The following is a 19399-nucleotide window of genomic DNA, read 5'->3' as shown; positions in this document are numbered from 1 at the left end:
GGCGCGTCCAGAGCCCGCTCGTACCAGGCAAGCGGCGAAGCGGCCTTGGCATTTTGGGGCGCCATTGGTCCGAAGCTCGGAAGGGGATTGGAGCAGATCTGGAGATTTCAGAAGCAAGGAGCGAGAGAGAGGATCTGGAGCCGTGGGGAAGCGGAGACGCCCACGTCCAATCAATAGCCACGCGCCAACCGTGGCCGCAGGCTCTTGGGGCCCGCGGCGCTCCGCACTTTCCCTTTGGCTTCGCCTACAAGCCAAGCCCGAGCGCGCCTTGGGCCCGAGGGCTACTGTCGGCGTTCTGGGAATGGGGGTCCCTAGACATGCCTGCCTGCGGCCCGCGGCGCGGCTCCACCAGCGGCCCTGTATGGCCCATCTTCACCAGCAAACACTCTAGACCCTCGCGTGGTGGACGACGCAATACCTCCACAGGGGTGGCCTCACCAGGCTGGCTCACAAGGGGTGGAGAGATCAAGGCAAGGAACACCTCACAAGGTTTGCGTGACGCAATCCATGACGACTGGTGCCAGGTGGGCGCCAGCAGGTGCAATGTCCTCGTTTCCTCTTTGGTGCTAAAGAGGCAAGCGCAGGCGAGGAGTCTTGAGGCATCAGGCAAAGGTTTCCATATTGGTGCAACAAGACCAAGACCAGTAGGACAACAGGACGGACGTCGCCGTGGAGCCCAAGATGACATAACCACCAGAGCCTTTGGCAGGCGAAGACTACTTTTGTAAGGATAACTTGTACTAGTTGTCTCCCTTCGAATTTGGCCATTGTGGGATCCCTTCCCGCTCAATATTGGGGAAGACGACCAGGGCCTCTATAAATAGGACTAGCCAGCACCATAATAAGGGCGGAAGGATCTGATAGGCTCATCTAGAGAGATCATCTAGATCATCCCCAACCACACAAGTTCACCAAGCACAAGAACACCTATCCTCAGGAGGCTGCTCTTCCCTTGTAACTGTTCATCTGCAGCCCAAGAGGCAATCCACTAGACCACACTAGAGTAGGGTATTACACCACAATGGTGGCTCGAACCAGTATAAATCTTGTGTCTTTCATTATTTGGCTTCGTCGAGTTAGGCCATGAGATCGTGTCGAGTGCGAGCTAGAGAGGGGGACAGATCTTTGTGCGCACCCCAGTGTTCGAACCTCAAGGGTTTTGCTGGAACCCGAAATCTGACACAACACACAAGCAGGAAATGTAAAAATGAAGAAAAATGTTTAGATTTGGACGGGCCAATAACGTTTGTGCAAGGCAGGCCTATAGCAACCCCGCGGCCCTAATGAGCGCCTCCCATATCGATCGACAGCAGGAAAAATCCCAATTCATTCGCTCCAGCCTCAAGTCTGGTTCGCTCCTAACCTAGCCACCGCTGGACAGACCGACACAGCACTTCCTCGCGCCCTCGTTGGAGGGCGGTCACCGGGCTTCAAGCGAATGGAAGGAGAAGAAGATGAAGATCCAACCGTCGGTGCAACAAACCTTGGATCTTTTGCCCAGACTATGCACAGGCACGGGAACGAGGTTGAAGCACCAGCCCAAGTCAGAATACAAGAAACCAAGAGATTTGAAGGACCAACATGTAGATCAGAAGGACCAAAAAAAGTCAAGGAATCAGGATATCGTCAAGAGAAGAAGCCCCCCTTGTCGGGCAGGCGAGCCCGGCAAGGGGCGAGGCCACCCCATAAACTGACAGCCAAAGCACCCCAGCAGGGCTTGCCGGGGCTCACGGAGGTAGAGCTACCTCACCAACCTCTCCAACACGACCAACGTCATCAATCAGTGCGGTGTCAAGCCGCGAAGTGGTTAAATGGCAGCCGTTCGCCACATGGCAGCCATTTCCTACAGAAGAAACCCATAGATGACAGCCGTCCTTCAATGTGTCAAGAGAACAGGCGCGGAGCTGGCGAGATAGCCTGGCAAGCCTTGCCGGGCAACCAACGATGTGACGTTAAGCGGTGCATTTAATAAGCCATGTTAGCCCGTAGAGTTAGGTATGATAACACTGTTTGCTATCTTATCAGTGTGTAATGAGTACTTTTCCACTGTGGTTTCCCCTTGATCTATAAAGGAGGCTCATGGCAACCGTAGAAAGGGTTAGAAGATTGGATAACTCACACCCCCATACGCGCTTAGTTGCTGCTGCCTGAGGCAACCCCTGCCGGGCAAGTGTACTATGCACCACCACCATCAATCCACCAAAGTAGGAGTAGGGTTTTACGCCTCGCGGTGGCCCAAACCTAGGTAAATTGCCCGTGTGATCTCTACTGCGTCACCCCATGCTTGTCTGCTCTTTGCGCAACGTGTCGCCCCCTGCCGAACCAGCAAGGGACCTCCTGGTCCCATAGGTGGTTGTGGTTTCCCGCGACATCTTTGGCGTGCCCGGTAGGGGGCTCGCTTGCGCGAACCTGAAGGCATGCGCAGCGCGTGATCTTCACCACCATCTTCATCTTTGGCGACGCCATCGACCATGGCACCTAAGAAGAAGCCCGGTACTCCAGCTCATCCTTCCACCTCGAAGGCTCCACCGCCCGCGGCCTTTAACACTGCGGGGGGTGCGGAGGTGCATGAGGGCGCAGACGCTGCTAGGGAAGTGGTCAGAGCAGGCAACGCCATCACCACTTCCCCTGCGGCCGACGCAGGAGCAGGAGGTGTCGGAGGAGAGCCACATCAGCAGCACCACGACGGCCACGCTCCGCAAGGTACGGATGAGGGAGCCACTGCATCTACGCCCCTATCCCCCACCGACAGGCACAGCCGCAGCAACGGTGCTCGGACCGGGGTGAACCGCCGCCCTACGGCTGCCCCCACAGCGAGTGGGGTCGCAGCTCGTGCACCTCCCCCGAGACGGGCCGACCAAGCCGCTGCGCCCGACGGAGCCAGCCCTCAAGCTCTTTCTCCGCACCACGTCAAGGTAGTCGCCCCGCAGCAGCAGCAGGGCGCAGCGCTACCGCCACTGGCACCGTCATGAGCTGAGCGATAGTATGATTGACTTCATCAACATCCATGCCAAGTATGGCTTCAAAGGCCATGGCGCGAGCTCAGCTACTGTTGAGATTTCCGTAGGAGGCCGAGCAGATGGATGAATGGCGTGCCACCATCCAAAGCCTGCTCGGTTTCGCCGAAGCTGGGGCTCATGGCGAACTGGTCCGCCACGACCTCTCGAAGCGACAGCAACAACCCGTGCTGCTGACCGCACGGAAGGGGCCATCCCCACGGTGCAATCCCCGCCGCGGCAGCCAGTACGAGCACAGCAGAATAAAGACCCCAATGATGTCTCGATGGCCTCTTCTGACCCTCGAGCACGTCCAGGCCAATGTCGAGCCCCGTAGTATAGGCGGAGAGGAAACACGTGCATCGTCAAGCAGTGCCACGACGACCTCAGCCAGACATACGGGTACGACGACCTCAATGTCGACAAGCATGCGCTCGGTGTTGACGGGTGCCTACCTTTCGAGGCTGGCTGCCCTGCCTTTACACGAGAGCTGCGGAAAGTTCGTTGGCTGTCCATTCGCATGCTCAAGCTAGAGATATCTGAGAAGTACGATGGGAGGTTGAACCCGGTAGAGTTCCTGAGCATCTACACCATCGTTGTTCAGGCTGCCGAGGGAGAGATGAGAAGGTGTTTGCCAACTACTTCCCTTTGGCCCAAAAGTCCAATGCGAGGTCTTGGCTGATGCACCTACCAGAGAACTCCATTTCGTCATGGGCTGACATGTGCCACGAGTTCATTGGAGCCTTCATTGGCGGTCATCAGGAACCCAGCAGGCCTAGCGATTTGCACATTCTCCAGCAGAAAGAAGGAGAAACCCTCCGTAAGTATTTATAGAGATTCAGCAAAGTTCATACGAATATCTGAAATATCCATCCGGCATCTGTAATAGCTGCCTTCCACTCCAATGTGCGCAACCGTCATATCCGTTCTAAGATGAACGTGCGGTTGCCCAAGACTGTGAAGGAGCTTTACACACTAGTGGATAAGTGTGCTCGGATGGAGGAGGGAAGGAAGTTACCCGGAGAGGAAGATTGCACCAATCCTGATTCAAAGGATGAGGATGAATCAACTAGTCTAAAAAAGAGCAAGAAGCACCACAAGAAGTGGAGAGATAAAGCAGTGATGACCGTTGAAGGATCGGATACGCCTAGTACTAGCAAGAAGGCCAAAGCTGAGGTCCTCGGCAAGGAAGCTGCCGCATGCACTGATTTCCGGGAAGCCACTACCGCTGAGAAAGCTAGGAAGGGTGATGGCCCGTACTGCAAGATTCATCGGACCAAGGGCCACGACCTTCAAGAGTGTTATCAAGTTGAGCAGCTTGTCAAGAAACAGAAAGCAGAGTATGAGAAGCGATATAAGGAAAAGGGTCGGAATGTTGCTGGCGGTAAGAGCCGAGGTGGTGAAGTAAACAGCCCCAGCAAACCCTTTCGGAACCATGTAAAGCCCGCCAGAGGTTGAGAGAGGGAAACCTGTGATGATGAGAGTGATGGAGGGGATGAAGAGGAAACCAGTGAGCAGGAGTTTCAAAAGGCCATAGACGCCCTGTGCATTGACGTGGGTGCATCTCTGCACGCTTCTCACCGCCAGCTCAAACGGTGGGCGCGATAAGTCAATGCTGTGGAGCTAGCGCCAGAGGCCCGGAAGCCGCTCAAATGGTCTCGTACGCCCATCATCTTTGACGAAGAGGACCATCCTAGCCGTACCACTGCGGTAGTATGTTTGCCATTGTTGGTCCCTCCAACAATCCGCAACCTCAAGGTCACAAAGATGCTGATGGACGGCGGGGCCGGGTTGAATCTGATTTCAACTACAGTCATCAGCAAGCTTCAGATAGGAGAAGAAGAGCTAGAGGTTACCGGCACATTTCAAGGAGTTAATCCCGGCAGGAGCCATCCCAAGGGAAAGATTACGTTCCCGATAATTTTTGGGGGAGAGCTAAACTACCGGACTAAGAGGATTGTGTTTGATGTGGTTGATCTGCCCCTGCCGTACAATGGGATTCTTGGACGCCCGGCCCTGGCTAAGTTCATGGTGGCATCCCACTATGCCTACAATACCTTATAGATGCCTGGTCCACTGGGAGTCATTACTATCCCCTCGGATGAGAAGGATGCAATCATTTGTGTGGACAAGATATACCGAGACGCGGTCACGGCAGAGGCAGCGGCCGCCCCCGCCAAGGAAAGTAAAGGAAAGAAGAGAGACTGTAGGGACTTCGGCAAAGAGTCCGGGAAGTATGCCCCCACCAAGTGCACGACACCCATTGACGATGTGCCGGACTATTCTAACAAAAAGAATTGGTGTGAAGAAGGTCCCGGCAGGGCTGGCTGGTGTTGATGGTATTTTTACTATTGGCGCCACCCTCGATGACAAATAGGAAAGTGCGCTCCTTGTGTTTGTCTGGCAACCATATGATACCCTCGGTGTTCCCAAGGAGGTAATCAAGAACCACCTTGTTGTCTGCCCACATGCCCGACCTGTCAAGCACAATGTCAGGAAGCAGGCCTTGGAGAGGCAGCAGTTCATTGCAGAAGAGATCAAGAAACTTGACGCAACTCGTTTGGTCAGAGGAGTATTGCACCCCATGTGGTTGGCAAATCCAGTGGTGGTCCGAAAGGCTAACGGGAAGTGGAGGCTTTGCATAGATTTCACAGATCTTAACAAGGCTTGCCCAAAAGACCCATTTTCCTTGCAACTCATCGTCCAAATTGTGGATTCAACTTTAGGTTTTGATTTGCTCTCCTTTCTGGACGCATACTCTGCGTATCACCAAATCTTCATGTCCAAGGAATATGAAAAGAAGACGCCGTTCATCACTCCATGTGGTATGTACTGCTTTGTGTGCATGACATTCTGATTAAAGAGTGTCGGGTCTACTTTTGCAAGGGCAATCCAGATTGGTTTTGAGCCACAGTTGCACCAAAACATAGAACCCTACATGGACGATATAGTGGTCAGGACCAAGGATAAGGCCACCCTTATTCAGGATTTGGAAGAGACATTTGATAATCTGCGCAAGATCAATATAAAGCTCAACCCAGAGAAGTGTGTATTTGGTGTTCCCTCCGGCAAGTTGCTTGGTTTCTTTCTATCCCACCACGGGATCGAAGCCAACCCTGACAAGATCAAGGCCATCGAGTAGATCTAGGCGCCAAGGACAGTTAAGGATGTGAGGCGCCTGACAGGATGTGTTGCCGCGCTAAGCAGATTCATTTCCAAGTCTAACGAGCATGCCCTACCGTTCTTCAAGATTTTGAAGAAGACCATCCCTATGAAGTGGACCCCTAAAGCAGATGCAGCTTTGCAAGAATTGAAAGCTTATTTGTCCTCTGTGCCTACCTTGGTTGCTCCCAAACCCCGAGAGCCATTGTTGCTATACTTGGCAGCAACCAACCAAGTGGTCAGAGAAACCTTGGTAGCACAGAGAGAAGTGGACGAGGTAGAAAGTGGTAGAATCAAAGAAGGATCAGGATAATAATGGGCACAACAACGAGAGCAAACCCAAGGACGAGGCAAGGAAGAAAGTGGTGCAGCGCCTAGTGTACTTCGTCAGCTCCTTGTTACAGGGGGCTAGATCGAGGTACTCTAGCGTGCAGAAGTTGATCTTTGGTCTCATCATGGCCTCAAGGAAACTTCACCACTACTTCCAAGCCGATGAGATCACAGTTGTTACTCGTTTTCTGTTGCAAAGGATACTCCGAAACCCTGAGGCTACTAGCAGAATAGTGGAGTGGGCTTTGGAGTTATCCATCTTTGGTTTGAAGTTTGAGAGCACCTCAACTATTCAGAGCAGGGCGCTGGCAAAGTTTATTGCAGAATGGATGACAACCCCTGATGAGGAGGTGACAGACATGGTTATCCCCGGCAAGGAATCGCCCCAAGAAAGGATTATGTATTTTGATTGTGCTTTTTCCCTACAAGGTGCAGGAGCTGGCGTGCTTCTTGTTTCCCCCTCCGGGGAGCACTTGAAGTACGTCGTCCAAAAGCATTTTTCCCGGGAAGAAGCAACCAACAATACAACTAAGTATGAAGGGCTTCTTGCCAGGCTCAGGATTGCAGCCGGATAGGGAATTAAGAAGCTGATCATTCGAGGAGATTCACAGCTTGTGGTGAGACAAGTCAACAAGGATTACAAAAGTCCATTTATGGAGGCATACGTCGAGCAAGTGAGGAGATTGGAGGAGCGCTTTGATGGATTGCAAACAAAGCACGTACCCCGTGCGGAAAACAGCATAGCTGATCATCTATCAAAGTGTGTTGCGCAGAAGCTTCCTGTGGAACTAGGGACTTTTGTTCTCCATCTTACTCAGCCCTCCGTATCCCGAACAACAATGGCCAAGAAGAGGAGAAATTTGGACACCAGAAAGCCTCTCCCAGTAGAGCCGTCCGCTCTCGGCAGAGACCCTGCCGGAAACAACTCCTCACAGCCTGCCAGACCACCCCCTCATGTCGGGTCCACGAACCCCGCGAACGAGGCTGGTGCTCCTGCAGCAGAGGAGGTGCCGCTAGTCCTCGTTGCCGAGCCCCAGGCTCCAACTTGGGTAAGGAACATTGTGCACTTTCTCCAAATCGGAGAGCTTCCCGGTGACAAAGATGAAACTGAGAAAGTAGCACGGAGGGCATGCATCTATCAGTTTGTCGATGACACTCTGTATAGAAGGAGGCCCAACGGTATGAAATTGAAGTGTGTCTACCAGGAAGAAGGAAAGGAACTGCTGGCTGAGATTCACAGAGGAATGTGCAGCTCCCACATTGGATCAAGGGCATTAGTTGGGAAAGCATCCCGGCAAGGATTCTATTGGCCCACAGCCCTCCAAGATGTGGTCGAGCTAGTCACGACATGTGAAGCCTATCAGTTCCATTCCAAGAAAACACACCTGCCTGCCCAAGCTCTTCAAACAATCCCTTTATCATGGCCATTTTTGGTCTGGGGGCTCGATATCCTTGGCCCCTTCCCCTAAGCAATCGGGGGATTTGAATTCTTGTTCGTTGCCATCGACAAGTTTACAAAGTGGCTGGAAGTGACTCCCATGAGAAAGGTGACTGTTCAGTCAGCTATCAAGTTCTTGAAAGAATTGGAGTGTCGTTTTGGAGTTCCGGGAAGGATCATCACCGACAATGGCACCCAGTTCACGAGTCGCACCTTCATGCAATACATTCATGCCCTCGGATGCAAGATCTCATTTGCCTCTGTGGTGCACCCCCGGAGCAATGGACAAGCTGAGAGGGCGAACGCTGAAGTGCTGCGAGGACTCAAGAAGAGAACTTTTGATACGCTGCATAAGCACGGCAGACAGTGGATCGATGAGCTGCCGGAAGTTCCCTGGTCCATCGAAACGACACCAAACCCAGCTACCGGGCAGACTCCCATCTCCCTGGTCTACGGGGCAGAAGCAGTTATCCCCATGGAACTCATTTACGGGTCACCTCGAATGCTTGCCTATGATGAAGTAGCGCAAGATCAGCACCGGCGTGATGATGTTGTGCTACTCGAGGAGAACCGTCTCCGGGCTGCTACGTGTGCTGCACGCTACCAGCAAGCTTTGGGTCGCTATCATAGTCGTAGGGTTCATGCCCGGTGTTTTGAAGAAGGTGACCTTGTCATTAGGTGTGTTCAGTCTACCAAGGGTACACACAAGTTGTCCCCGAAGTGGGAAGGCCCTTACCGGGTAGTACGAGTAACCAGACCTGCCGTAGACCGTCTGGAGACCGGAGATGGCACTCAGTTGCAAAACTCATGGAATATTGAGCATATCCGCAAGTTCTAGCCGTAAGGCGTGGCTGTCGGGCCCTTCTGTACGGGCCTTGCCTCAGCTGCATGTAACCCTTGTACAAAGTCAGGGCGATGACCCCATGCAAGCGAAAATAAAGAAGCATTGTGGGGGGGTGACCAAGATTTCATGCATGCATGAGCATTCCAAGATCACTGCACAAGCATTTCATGAGCATTGGCATATGCATATAGATAGGATCGCATCCTGCATTCATTCTCATCTACATGAAGTTGCAGGTTCCTGCCGCGAACTTGGCTTCGACAAGGAATGAGAAGATTGCCCGGCACTGTGGTCCCCAGCGAGCCAAGCAAATAAGTCGACCTCCAGTCCATTAGTGTTCTATAAAGCTATAAATTTGCAAGAGAAAATCTTGCCTCTCTTTTGAGACTTAGGTGCTCCCTTCCATGACTCAAACGTTGCTTCGGTCAGGATGGTTGTAGTGGCATTTGGTAAAAAGGAGTGGGCGGAGGGCTGATGCCTGGCAGACGCGCTCTCTGGCAGACAAAAGGGTACCGGCAAGATATCCTGCCTAGAAAAACTCATTTATTTATATTAAAGAGGCATCCCACCTATGCATGGACATACACATGCACGGGTTCTCGGCAAGGTTCATCTTTTTCATTGATATGCTAATACAAGTACAAGTATTACATAACACAAACATGGACTGGAGAAATTACATTATTTGAATAAAAATTTGGCAATCACCTATAGGTTTAAGATTAAAAAAACATAAGTGCTCCATAATGCCCTTTCTTGTCCCTCTCCTCCTAGGCACGGCCGTCGAAGGCGAGGAGGGCAAAAGGAGTGCCTGGTCGGTAGCCCAGCCCACTCCCATCGGGCTCCAGGAGAGGTAGCCCGGTGGGAACGAGAGCACAAGGGAACGCCTCGATGGAGAGCATGGTGGAAGGCGGACCCGTCAACCAACGTCACCAGAGCTAGCAGGACTCGGTAGGGCTAACGGAGCTTCAACCCGAGAGGAAGCCTGCCGGGGTCCAGCTGGAAGACTGCCACAGGAGCCCAGGAACACCATCTGTGCCTCTGCATCCAACTCCCCGGCAAATCACATTGCCGGGGAGGAGACGCAGATGCAGATGATGGTGCTGCCGCCTGATGAAGATGGTGCGGGTGATGATCAGCCGGAGTCAGATTCGTCACTCCCCCGCCGTCTGCCGTCGTCATCACCGTCACTGTCCTCCTCCTTGCTTTCCCTCGAGAGGTGCTTTCATCATCGGTCGAGCTCTCCGCGCATGTAACGTCCTCGATGCGGCTATAGCTCCCACGTGTCGAGGCACAACTTAGAGGCATAACCGCATTGAAAGCAATGTCGCAAGTTAGGCAATCATCACAACATCCCATGTAATATAGATAATAAAAGGGAAGATACATAGTTGGCTTACACTCGCCACGTCACACAAAGTACATAAATAGCATTACAACATTCAAACACTCATGGCCCGACTACGGCGCCAAAATAAAAGATAACCCAACATGCGACACAGTCCCGATCACCCCAACTGGGCACCACTACTGATCATCAGGGAAAGACACATAGTATCGGCATGAGTCCTCGTCGAACTCCCACTTGAGCTCAAGCGCATCATCTGGAATGGAATCATCAGGCCCTGCATCTGTTTTCGAAGTAATCTGTGAGCCACAGGGACTCGGCAATCTCGCACCCTCGCGATCAAGACTATTTAAGCTTATAGGTAAGGCAAGGTAAATATGTGGAACTGCAGCAAGCGACTAGCATACATGGTGGCTAACCTGTTCGCAAAAGAGAGCGAGAAGAGGAGGCAAAGCGCGGACGAGTAATTAGAGGGCATCCTGCGGCAAGCATTACTCCAACACCGTGTTCACTTCCCGGACTCCATCGAGAAGAGACCATCACAGCAACTCACACAGTTCATTCATTTTAATTAAGTTAAGGTTCAAGTTATCTACAACCGGACATTAACAAATTCCCATCTGCCCATAACCGCGGGCATGGCTTTCGAAAGTACAAATCCCTGCAGGGGAGTCCCAACTTAGCCCATGACAAGCTCTCATGGTCAACGAAGGAATAGACCTCCTCCCGAGACGTTCCGATCAGACTCGGTATCCAGGTTCTTCAAGACACTTCGACAAGTTAAAACCAATCCAGCAACACCGCCCGAATATGCCGACAAATCCCGACAGGAGCTGCACATATCTATTTCTAAGGGCACACTCAGATGAACACTATGTACAACTAAAACCAACCCTCGAGTTGCCCCGAGGTGGCGCTGCAAGTGGCTCTGTTTGGACCAACACTCAGAGGAGCACTGTCCCGGAGGGGTTTAAATAAGATGACCCTCGGGCTCCGGAAACCCAAGGGAAAAAGAGGCTAGGTGGCAAATGGTAAAACCAAGGTTGGGCATTGCTGGAAAAGCTTTAATCAAGGAGAACTATCAAGGGGTTCCCATTATAACCCAACCGCGTAAGGAACGCAAAATCCGGGAACATAACACCGATATGACGGAAACTAGGGTGGCAAGAGTGGAACAAAACACTAGGAGAGAGGCCGAGCCTTCCAACCTTTACCAAATATATAGATGCATTAACATAACATGGCAATATAATGATATCCCAATAAGTAAATAATGTTCCAACAAGGAACGGTCTCCAATCTTCACGTGCAACTAGCAACACTATAAGAGGGGCTGAGCAAAGCGGTAACATAGCCAATCAATGGTTTGCTAGGACATGGTGGGTTAGAGTTTCGACATGGCAATTTGGGAGGCATGATAGGCAAGTGGTAGGCATCGTAGCATAGGCATAGCAAAAGAGCGAGCATCTAGCAAAGCAAAGATAGTAGTGATTTCGAGGGTATGATCATCTTGCCTGCAAAGTTGTCAGAGTTGACTGGATCCTCGAAAGCAAACTCAACGGGCTCCTCATTAGAGAACTCGTATCCCGGCTCTACCCAAACAAGACAAACAAGCAACAAGGGCACAATCAACCACGTGCAAGTCTCAAACAATATGATGCAAAGATGGTATGCTATGCGGGATGCGATGCGGGATGCATTTGCAAGAATTGACAAGGAACGAATGAACCTGGAATCTACTTGGAAATCCAAGTGTGCCACTAGAAAGGTGAGATGAAATCGCTTGAAAACGATATAAAGATCGCCGGAATCGGAGTTACAGTTTGGAAATGGCAAGCAATTCAAATATGACCACGTTCTGCGATTAACAGCAAGTAGCCATCTAAATGCAACAAGATGAACATGCTACAGCACCCAAACATGGCATCAAAATACATGGCAGGGATCCATTCATGATGCTTAACAAAATACTAGCACTAAGCTATGGCCAAATCATCCATTAATAGGTTCAAACAAGCATGGCAAAAATGCATTTGGCAAACAGATCTCAGACTTGGTGAAATTAACACTTGTCTGGAATTTTAGATCAGATAGCACACTTTGGAGCATGAAAACAATATGCTACAGGACCTGAACATAGCAAAGTAAATCATGGCATGGAGCTACTCAAAGAGCTTAACAAAAGTCCCTTAGTGACCTTGAGCCAAAAGTGATCGGAAAATATATTTGCCAGCATGTGAACATGGAAAAAACATAATCAGTTCTCAGACTTAGTGAAAACTGGAGCATGCTGAAACAGATATCAAGTAGGCATATTTACGAGCTCGATGCACTTACTACAGAGCAAGTCATGATAAAATAAGCATACACCCATCAAGAATACACAAAATAGAAGCTAGACATGGCAAGAACAATAACATAGCATGCACGGATCAACTACAACATCCTCGGAAAAATTGCTAATAAGTAGACAATCTGCCCAGATTCACGAAATAGTAAAAGTAGAGCTCAATTGGCTCAAGCTAGGATGCTCCATAATTGCAAACAAAGACATGGATGGATAGATCACTACAATATTAACAAAATATCCTTACTGATCATCCTCAAAAGAGGCACGGATCACTAGGAAGCAACATGAACATATGGCATATTGAGATAACCAGCTCAAGGACTTAGTGGAATTGCTAGTCCCTGAAATCGGCATTAACGAATGCACCACTTTGCAAGCTTGTGCTAGTCACCATACAGATCACAAAAATACATGGGTTGCACCTCTGGATAGATGGCAAAACATATAACAAAACTCATGTAGACCTCAGAGGCATATCATGCACACAATAATCATGGCAAAAATGACAAATATCTAATTGGGGCAGCAGATCTGACAATTATCTCAAATAGCATTCTTCTAACAGCATTTTGGGCATCAAGATGAATTCAAATGAAAATGATGCAATGAGATGAAATGATATACCCTCTAGAACAAACATTTTGATATGCTATATGCCCAAAACGGAGCTACGGATGCAAAGTTACGGCACGATGAATAAGGGCATTTGAATCTGGAAAACGGGGACTTAGAGAAATTCATCACCTCGTGGATCTGGGGTTGACCGCGGCATGGTTTTCGAAGCAGCGGCGGATCTCACCGGATCCGTGCCGGAGAAGGTAGGGAAGACAACGGGAGCACGCCGACGTCCCGATCTGGCCACGGGACGGCGGGAGGCGGCGCGGCAGGCGCGGTCGCCGGCGTCGGGCGGCGCCGGGACGAGGAGCAAGGCGACAGCCCGGTGCGGTGGTGGAGGCGGTGGCCGGCGGAGGGCGAGCTCCGGTGAGGGCTCGTCGGAGGAGAGGCGGCGCGCGGCGGCGGCGGCCGTCCCCGAGGAAGACGGCGGCGGGGCTCGGGCGCGCTCGATCTGGCCCGGGCGCAGCGCGGGCGGGCCTGCTCCGGGCCGGCGTGCCTGGCGGCGGGGAAGGGGGCACAGTGCCACTTGGCGTGCTGTGATTCGCTGCAGGCGGCGGCGGACGCTGTCCGGCGGCCGGCAGACGTGTCCGGCCGCGCGGAGAGGGGTGGATCTAGGGTTAGGGGTGGAATGACCCGGGATTTCGAATGGGGGAGGTATAAATAGGCATAGGGGGAGCTAGGAGTGTCCAAATGAGGTGCGGTTTTCGGACACGCGTTTGTGCTCGAACGCTCTAGATGATGGAGAGGGTTTAGGTGGGTTTTGGGCCAAATTGGAGGGGTGTTGGGCTGCAACACACATGAGGCCTTTTCGGTCCCTCGGTTAACCGTTGGAGCATCAAACGAAGTCCAAATGGTACGAAACTTGACAGGCGGTCTACCGGTAGTAAACCAAGGCCGCTTGGCAAGTCTCGGTCCAGTCCGGAAATGTTTAATCCCCACACATGAAAGAAAGGTAGAAATGGCCACCGGAGGAGAACGAAGCGCCGGAATGCAAAACGGACAACGGGGAAAATGCTCGAATGCATGAGATGAACACGTATGCAAATGCAATGCACATGATGACATGATATGAGATGCATGACAACGAAAACAACACACGGAGACAAACCCGAACCCGAGAAAATAAAATAACTTAAGGCCGAAAACGGCAAGAGTTGGAGTTACATATTGGGTAAATCATATCCGGGGTGTTACAACACTCCACCACTACGAAAGGATCTCGTCCCGAGATCTAGGACTGAAAGAACGCCGGGTACTCAGAACGGAGGTGATCCTCACGTTCCCAGGTAGCTTCACGGTCGGAATGGTGTGACCACTTGACTTTGAGGAATTTGATTGACTTGTTGCAAGTCTTGCGTTCAGTCTCTTCAAGAATAGCAACGGGGTGCTCACGATAAGAGAGATCTTCTTGGAGCTCAATGTCCTCGAAGTTGACGGTGTGGTCAGGAGTCTTGAAGCACTTTCGAAGCTGAGAGACATGGAACACATCATGCACATTTGCAAAGTTTGAAGGAAGCTCGAGTTGATAGGCGAGATCGCCTCTCTTGCTGACAATCTTGAAAGGTCCCACGTAACTAGGGGCAAGCTTCCCTTTGATACTGAAGCGACGAGTACCTTTCATTGGAGAGACGCGGAGGTAAACATGATCTCCGATCTCGAAAGCCAAATCACGGTGCTTACAATCATAGTAGCTCTTCTGGCGGGATTGGGCTGCTTTGAGGTTATCTCGAATGACTTTGCACATTTCCTCTGCCTCTGTGATTAAGTCATTTCCGAGAAGCTGACATTCACCAGTTTCAGACCAGTTGAGAGGGGTACGGCACTTCCTTCCATACAGAATTTCAAATGGGGCCTTGCCCAAACTTGCTTGAAAACTGTTGTTGTAGGAGAATTCAGCATAAGGAAGACAATCCTCCCACTTCATGCCGGAGGAGATCACACAAGCCCTAAGCATATCTTCAAGAATCTGGTTGACACGCTCGACTTGACCGCTAGTTTGAGGATGGAAAGCTGTGCTGAAGCGGATGTTGGTGCCCATGGCCTTCTAAAAAGAATCCTAAAACTTGGAGGAAAATATGCTGCCATGGTCTGAAGAGATCACCTGTGGAATACCGTGCAGAGAGACAATCCGAGAGGTATAGAGTTCTGCCAATTGAGCTACAGTGATTGACTCTTTGATAGGCAGAAAGTGAGCCACTTTAGTGAGTTTGTCGATGACCACGAATATAGCATCATTGCCACGTTTGGACTTTGGAAACCCAGTCACGAAGTCCATCTCAATGTGGTCAACCTTCCATTCTGGAATGGCAAGAGGTTGGAGGAGACCCGCTGGTCTTTGGTGTTCTGCCTTCGCTCTTCTGCAGACATCACATTCATTCACGAATTGAGCAATCTCGCGCTTCATTCGAGTCCACCAATAAGCCTGCTTCAGGTCCTGATACATCTTCGTGCTCCCAGGGTGGATGGAGAGGAGAGAATTGTGAGCCTCGTTCATGATCACTTTACAAAGGTCACCTTTGGGAGCAACAATATGATCCTCGAAGAAGAGAGTATCCTTGTCATCAAGGCGGTAGCACTTATACTTGGGTTGGCTCTTGGCAATCCCAATCTTCACCTTCTTCACCATAGCATCAAGAAGCTGAGCTTGGCAAATCTGGTCTTCCAAGGTAGGAGAGACTTGAAGGTTGGCGAGGAAACCTTGAGGAACAACTTGGAGATTAAGTTTGCGGAAAGCTTCACAAAGCTCGGGTTGATAAGGCTTGAGAATAAGACTGTTGCAATAAGCCTTCCTGCTCAATGCGTCAGCAATCACATTGGCCTTGCCTGGAGTATACTCGATACTCGGATTATACTCTTGAATCATTTCGACCCATCGAGTCTGCCTGAGGTTGAGATTAGGCTGAGTGAAGATGTACTTGAGACTCTTGTGGTCAGTGAAGATGTCCACGTTTCTTCCCAATAAGAGATGTCTCCAAGTCAAAAGAGCATGCACAACTGCCGCCAACTCGAGATCATGAGTGGGGTAGTTCTTCTCATTGGGCTTCAATTGGTGAGAGGTATAAGCAACAACTTTCTTTTCTTGCATCAACACTGCGCCAAGACCTTGCAGAGAGGCATCACAAAAGACCTCATACGGCTTGGATTCATCAGGCGGAGTCAGAACTGGAGCAGTGACCAATTTCTCTTTCAAAGTGTTGAAAGAAATGTCACACTCCGGAGACCAAACGTACTTGACGTGCTTCTGGAGAAGATTTGAGAGAGGCTTCGCGATCTTAGAAAAGTTTTCAACGAATCTTCAACAGTAGCTTGCAAGACCGAGGAAGCTACGGAGTTGCTTCACGTTCTGAGGAGGTTCCCAATTCACAATTGCAGACACCTTCTCAGGATTCACCGCAATGCCCTTGGCAGAGATGATATGACCAAGATAAAGAACCTCATCGAGCCAAAATTCGCACTTGGAGAACTTGGCGTAGAACTGGTGTTCCCTGAGCTTATCGAGCACCAAAAGCAAGTGCTTGGCATGATCTTCCTTGTTCTTCGAGAAAACCAGAATGTCGTCGAGATAGACCAAAACGAAGTCATTGGTGTAGGTGTTGAAGATGAAGTTCATCATGCGAGAGAACGTCGGAGAAGCGTTGACGAGGCCAAAAGACATGACAGTGTATTCATATGAACCAAAGCTTGTCCTGAAAGCCATCTTGGGAATATCTTGCTCACGGATTCGAATCTGATGATAACCCATACGGAGATCAAGCTTGGAGAATACTTGGGCACCTTTGAGTTGTTCGAACAGCTCGTTGATGTTGGGAAGTGGGTATTTGTTCTTGATAGTCTTCTTGTTCAATGGACGGTAATCAACACAAAGTCGGTCCGTTCCATCCTTCTTCTTCACAAAGAGAACACCACAACCCCACGGAGAAGAACTAGGCCGGATGAGAACCATTCTCTCTTGAACATCGAGTTGCTTCTTCAGCTCCTTCAACTCTTTAGGTCCGAGCTTGTACGGATGCTTGCAAACCGGTTCTGTGCTAGGCTCAAGATCGATGACGAATTCAACTGGCCGGTGCGGAGGCATTCCTGGAAGCTCTTCTGGAAAGACGTCTTGATATTCGCGAACGACTGGAATTTGCGAGATAGCATCCAGTTCACCCTTCTCATTGAGAGAAAACAAACGGATGGTATCATCACGAGCGGCAAAGACAATTACATCCTCAGACGAATGAGTCAATTGAATCTGCATGGCTGCACAATCAAGATGCGCCTTGTGCTTAGAAAGCCAATTCATTCCGAGAATAAGATCAATATCCGAGTTACCAAGAACCACCGGAGAAGAAAGGAACTTGTAATCGCCCAACGTGATAGAGACATCCGGGACGCAATTGTTAGAAGTCATTTGCTTGCCCGGAGACACAATCTTCAACGGGACAGGAATCCTCTCGGTCACAAAATCATGCTTGGCAACAAATGGTGTTGAAATAAAAGAAAGCGATGCACCAGTGTCAAAAAGAACTTTTGCAGGAACATCGTTAACAGGAAGGTTACCCATGATGACATCTGGAAAGTCCACTGCCTGAGCTGCATTCAGCAAGTTGACCCTGGCGTCCTTGGGGTTATGCTTGACCATAGCTGTACTTGTCGATCTCCCAGGAGGAGGAGGGGGAGACGCCTCTGATTGAAGCATTTGTTGGCATAGTGACCCTTCTATTGGCACTTGTTGCACGTGACCTCTGAAAGCAGACGGTGATACGAAGCAATCGATCTTGGAGCTTGAGACGAAGTGTTGTTCTGAAAGCCAGGGTGGGGTGGGTGGGAAGATCCACTGCCACCTTTGCTCTTCTGCTGATACGGCTGACGGAACGGAGGAGGAGGAGGAAGCCAATACTTCTGCTGCTTGGCCACTTGAGTAGAGGAGGAAGGAGTAGTGTCTATGACTCGCTTCTTGGAAGCATCACACCTCAGTTGAGCGGCCTCTTGCTTCAATGCCATGTTGTAGAACTCATCGTATCTCAGGGGCTCAAAGAGGACAAGAGCTAGCTGAATTTCTTCTCTGAGACCACCCCTGAACTGGTATATCATGCTCTTCTCAACTGGTTGAGTGTAGCAAAGTGATTCTGATTGTTGCCTTGGTTGCCTTGGTTCGCTTGATTGCGCTCTTGAAGAATTTGCATGATCAACTATGTGTTTGCATTGGTTGCGGCCATCACAGCTTGCCATGCCTCCGGAGGAGAAGGAGGTGGTGGCAGATCCTAATTCTGATTGGTGCTCTTAGCGAGAGCCATCCTGAAGAGGGTGACAACCGTTAGCACATTGACAGATAAATATTGAAGCTGAATCCAATGGAATGAAAATTGCAACATATAGTCTTCACATCCGAACAAAATAAACGAATGCATTCCACTTGAAATGGTCACATATCCATAAATTGAGAAGCCAATTAGAATTTAGGTAGAGAAATAAATCAACAAGATATGGATCAAGAACGAATACTCGGTAAGAAATCCCAATCTCAAACCAAATATCCGTGGAAGAAGAACTAGAGCTACAAGAATTCCCACCTATGAAACTCCCGAACCTTTCCGGTTATGCAATCAGGTGTTGGGGATACAGGGAAGCATAATATCTCACCCAAATCTAGAAAATCCTACATCTAGCTTTATCCATCCTTCAACACATAACCAAGAAAAACTTCGGAAACCATCTACCTCAACCTTCGAAAAGCATCCATTATACAAGTTATGGCGATACTCCCGAACTCCCGCCCCAGTACTGGGTGGCGTTGAGGTTATCTCACCAACGAACTGCATAAAAGAGATTTTTGATGTCGGCGTACTAAACTCAGGTATTCCAGAACTGCAACGATAAAATTGTGACGACAACACCTCGGAGCTCAACTCCCCGAGACACTGCCACAACCCCTAAAGACAGGAGGCACCAAGAACAATGTTCTCGTCACAAAACCATCGGAACGATTCCAAGATACCCGCGTGATCCTAAAAAAAATTTAGTGAAATTTGAGAAGAGAAGAGTCAAAACTCTACGTCAGAATGCCTTACCAGAGCGATGAGGAGACTGGGAAGTAAAAAGAATTCCTAACTCTCCGATATATAATTCCTAAGTGACTCAAAACATTTTTCTACACACAACTCGGCCGCTAATAACGATCAAGCAATGGGGGCTCCTAAGGTTGGGGAAGGCTCTGATACCAACTTGTTAATTTCACTAAGTCTGAGATCTGTTTGCCAAATGCATTTTTGCCATGCTTGTTTGAACCTGTTAATGGATGATTTGGCCGTAGCTCAGTGCTAGTCTTTTGTTA

This window comes from Triticum urartu, chromosome 6, assembly GCF_003073215.2.
Source record: "Triticum urartu cultivar G1812 chromosome 6, Tu2.1, whole genome shotgun sequence".
NCBI lineage: Eukaryota > Viridiplantae > Streptophyta > Magnoliopsida > Poales > Poaceae > Triticum > Triticum urartu.
The sequence above is the reverse complement of the archived record's forward strand: the minus strand, read 5'-3'. Positions refer to the sequence as shown.